General features: G+C 54.1%; 1 protein-coding gene across 1 annotated transcript in view; it reads left to right on the plus strand.

Moving 5' to 3' along the window:
- GRAMD1C (GRAM domain containing 1C) overlaps positions 1-4760 on the plus strand; it is a 92803-nt gene that overhangs the window by 70331 nt on the left and 17712 nt on the right. The window lies entirely within an intron of this gene.

A 4760-nucleotide genomic window follows, 5' to 3' on the forward strand; every position in this document is an offset into this window, starting at 1 on the left:
CGGCGCTCCGAGTGGGGTCATCTGGCAGTCTCCGGCCACCTAAATTAGGACCCCACCTGGAGCGCCGCCCACCGGAGCAGCAGTGACGAGACGCTCGGCGAGGTAAGTAAGATAAAAGAAACATAGCGCAAGCTTCGGCGCTATGTATCGGGGCAAGTACAAGTACTTTTCAAAATGCCCTGTATCCGGCCCGCTTCCGATGCTAGCATCAGTATCGGGACATCCCTAGTTAAAGGTTATTATTACTATTAAATTAAAGAAATGTATCCTGGTTACTAATCTAGTTCTCCCATTATGGAAGGTGTAGAGATCATGTACGCTGTACATCGGAAGGGTTTTACCTTTTCAGGGAAATGATACTTAATATTCCTATAGAACGTTTTAACCCTGAACACCTGTGATTGGATTATCTTCCATCAGCCAGTATACTTCACCATCGGGGAGCTGTTCTGCAGTATGAATAGACTATAACGGCCCCCAGGATTGCAAAGGCAGTCATGCGTAAAACGTAATCCGACCGTTCTCACGGCAAAGTATATTCAGAGCCGTCCAGAAATATGTAAGAGTTCCTACAAGAAGAACCGTCTGACAAGAGTCAAGGACTTCCCATAGACTTGAGCTAGACGCCCAGTGCAGCTGGAAATGGCTGGATTCTGTTGAGTCCTACTGCACTTTGGTGAGTGCGTTAGGAAGATTATAGTTGTTTAGGTTTGTTTTATATTTTTTTGGACCGTGTATGTACTATGTGGACACCTTTCCACATTGAGTTCTGGTGTTCCAGTGATGGGTACTGTTATTACTAGGGCATACAAAGACCCTTGGCTTGGTGTGGTTGCACCTGCATGGACATCTGATTCATTCACCCAAACTGTCCTCTCCGTTCCACTCAAGACCTCCTGCTCTCTAGATCCCTCGTTACCTCCTCCCTTGCTCACCTCCAGAGCCTTTTCCATCATCTGCCAATCACAACTCTGCCCCCAGCTAAATCCCCAACCTTGTCTCAAAATATCACCCAAAACGTCCTCCTCGCTCTTCCGAAGACTTCCTTCTCTCTAGCCCCCTCGTCGCCTCCTCCCACGCTCGCCTCCAGGACTTCTCCAGAGCCTTTTCCATCATCTGCCAATCACAACTCTGCCCCCAGCTAAATCCCCAACCTTGTCTCAAAATATCACCCAAAACGTCCTCCTCGCTCTTCCGAAGACTTCCTTCTCTCTATCCCCTAGTCACCTGCTCCCTTGGTCACCTCCTCCCACGCTCACCTCCAGGACTTCTCCAGAGCCTCTCCCATCCTCTGGGACTCCCGACCCCCCCTTATCTCCTAGTCTGTCCACCTTTTTAGGTGTTTCTTGAAAACTCACCTCTTCAGGGAAGGCTATCACACCACACCTTTTCAGATGGAATCAGGATTGTTGGTAAGGAAATCAATGTGTGCATATAGTGTGGGACAAAGAGCTTCAGGGTTAGGGTTAGTTCTGTGGTTTAGTGGGCAGGGCAGACTACATGGATTGGGATATCAGTGCAACAATCGGCCCAAACAGAAAATGTTAAGTACATTGGATTTCTGGGGAAATCAACAGGTATTGTTGTGGACTTACAGAGTTTATAAAGGGATACAACTTGGGGACATGTGTGGTTAATGCAGAGATGCATTGAAAACAAAAATATTACTAATAATAATTTATTATTATTATGTCTTGAGAAGCAGTGCAGCATTGTTGCCACCCCTTCACATAAAGCTGCATTAGGTGGAGTTCAGACATTTGTGGGACTTTGTAGGGGGCTAGGAGAGCACAGGAAGTGCAGACTGACCTGTAATTAAGTGCATCAGCTCATATTTATAATAAGAGGTCTCTGTTCTATTTTAGGTAAAGGGAAACAATTACAAATTGAGAACTTGGTTACACAAGACAACAAAAGTGTTGCTGTGGCAGTGTAATTCATTGTAATCTCTGTATTGTGTGATGGAATTTTCCTCGTGTCATGCTGAATAAATGTTGATTTGTTTTCTGAGAACACAGAGCTGACAGCCGAGAGTCTTACGCTGATATTACAATGCTTTATGTTTCTATAGTCTGTTAGAGACTTCACATGTCTGGGCCAAGCAAAATACATTCTGAGTTTTGTTGCCTTCTAGTTTCCATGACCCAACCTTTTATGTTATTTATGTTCCATAAGCTTCCTGCTTCACGTTCTACGATCGTTTTACCAAAATAATCGGCTTGGTGGTAAAGGTCCTTCACCTCCTAGTGTTGCGGTTGGGTGTTCTATGGGCCATATTAAATGTCATATGTGATGCAGTTTCCTTATTTTTCTTTCGGTAACAGGCCACATTGTCCAGTAAAAGTGACAGTGACCGCGGTTGGGACAAACCATAAGTTGCTGCCGGGGGTGCTTACAGAAGTCAGCTTTCATTGATATGGCTTAGACCTATTTTCCAAATTAAACAAAAAAGGTTGCTTTAACCGCTTGATGAGATCCTCTCGCCAGATCGTTCATGTCGACAACAATCTTAGAAGCTGCCAGAAGAGGAGAGGGCTATGGCGTGGAAAAAGAGAGGGGGCTGTGCTAGGGAACCGACTCTTCCTGGAGAAGTCAAATTCTCTAGCAAGTTCAAAGGCACATTGCAGATATAAGTTATGGGCAGCCCCCTTCGCAGTGATGGGCAGCCCCCTTCGCAGTGATGGGCAGCCCCCTTCGCAGTGATGGGCAGCCCCCTTCGCAGTGATGGGCAGCCCCCTTCGCAGTGATGGGCAGCCCCCTTCGCAGTGATGGGCAGCCCCCTTCGCAGTGATGGGCAGCCCCCTTCGCAGTGATGGGCAGCCCCCTTCGCAGTGATGGGCAGCCCCCTTCGCAGTGATGGGCAGCCCCCTTCGCAGTGATGGGCAGCCCCCTTCGCAGTGATGGGCAGCCCCCTTCGCAGTGATGGGCAGCCCCCTTCGCAGTGATGGGCAGCCCCCTTCGCAGTGATGGGCAGCCCCCTTCGCAGTGATGGGCAGCCCCCTTCGCAGTGATGGGCAGCCCCCTTCGCAGTGATGGGCAGCCCCCTTCGCAGTGATGGGCAGCCCCCTTCGCAGTGATGGGCAGCCCCCTTCGCAGTGATGGGCAGCCCCCTTCGCAGTGATGGGCAGCCCCCTTCGCAGTGATGGGCAGCCCCCTTCGCAGTGATGGGCAGCCCCCTTCGCAGTGATGGGCAGCCCCCTTCGCAGTGATGGGCAGCCCCCTTCGCAGTGATGGGCAGCCCCCTTCGCAGTGATGGGCAGCCCCCTTCGCAGTGATGGGCAGCCCCCTTCGCAGTGATGGGCAGCCCCCTTCGCAGTGATGGGCAGCCCCCTTCGCAGTGATGGGCAGCCCCCTTCGCAGTGATGGGCAGCCCCCTTCGCAGTGATGGGCAGCCCCCTTCGCAGTGATGGGCAGCCCCCTTCGCAGTGATGGGCAGCCCCCTTCGCAGTGATGGGCAGCCCCCTTCGCAGTGATGGGCAGCCCCCTTCGCAGTGATGGGCAGCCCCCTTCGCAGTGATGGGCAGCCCCCTTCGCAGTGATGGGCAGCCCCCTTCGCAGTGATGGGCAGCCCCCTTCGCAGTGATGGGCAGCCCCCTTCGCAGTGATGGGCAGCCCCCTTCGCAGTGATGGGCAGCCCCCTTCGCAGTGATGGGCAGCCCCCTTCGCAGTGATGGGCAGCCCCCTTCGCAGTGATGGGCAGCCCCCTTCGCAGTGATGGGCAGCCCCCTTCGCAGTGATGGGCAGCCCCCTTCGCAGTGATGGGCAGCCCCCTTCGCAGTGATGGGCAGCCCCCTTCGCAGTGATGGGCAGCCCCCTTCGCAGTGATGGGCAGCCCCCTTCGCAGTGATGGGCAGCCCCCTTCGCAGTGATGGGCAGCCCCCTTCGCAGTGATGGGCAGCCCCCTTCGCAGTGATGGGCAGCCCCCTTCGCAGTGATGGGCAGCCCCCTTCGCAGTGATGGGCAGCCCCCTTCGCAGTGATGGGCAGCCCCCTTCGCAGTGATGGGCAGCCCCCTTCGCAGTGATGGGCAGCCCCCTTCGCAGTGATGGGCAGCCCCCTTCGCAGTGATGGGCAGCCCCCTTCGCAGTGATGGGCAGCCCCCTTCGCAGTGATGGGCAGCCCCCTTCGCAGTGATGGGCAGCCCCCTTCGCAGTGATGGGCAGCCCCCTTCGCAGTGATGGGCAGCCCCCTTCGCAGTGATGGGCAGCCCCCTTCGCAGTGATGGGCAGCCCCCTTCGCAGTGATGGGCAGCCCCCTTCGCAGTGATGGGCAGCCCCCTTCGCAGTGATGGGCAGCCCCCTTCGCAGTGATGGGCAGCCCCCTTCGCAGTGATGGGCAGCCCCCTTCGCAGTGATGGGCAGCCCCCTTCGCAGTGATGGGCAGCCCCCTTCGCAGTGATGGGCAGCCCCCTTCGCAGGGATGGGCAGCCCCCTTCGAAGGGATGGGCAGCCCCCTTCGAAGGGATGGGCAGCCCCCTTCGAAGGGATGGGCAGCCCCCTTCGAAGGGATGGGCAGCCCCCTTCGAAGGGATGGGCAGCCCCCTTCCAAATGAAGGATAGCCCTTTTAAATGAGGGAAAGCCCCCAAATGATGTATAACCCTTCCAAATTGGGGGAAATATCCTCCAATGATGGATAGTATACCGCCCCCCTATTGAGGGACAGTTGACAGGTTTGGTGTTTCACTTTTGCTGAGCTATATAAGGCAAAAATAATGTTTTTGATTTTAAAAAAAAGAATCATCTAAAAGGTGAAAATAATTG

The sequence above is a fragment of the Nanorana parkeri genome, unplaced genomic scaffold (assembly GCF_000935625.1).
Source record: "Nanorana parkeri isolate BGI_ZX_2015 unplaced genomic scaffold, ASM93562v1 scaffold2147, whole genome shotgun sequence".
Lineage (NCBI taxonomy): Eukaryota > Metazoa > Chordata > Amphibia > Anura > Dicroglossidae > Nanorana > Nanorana parkeri.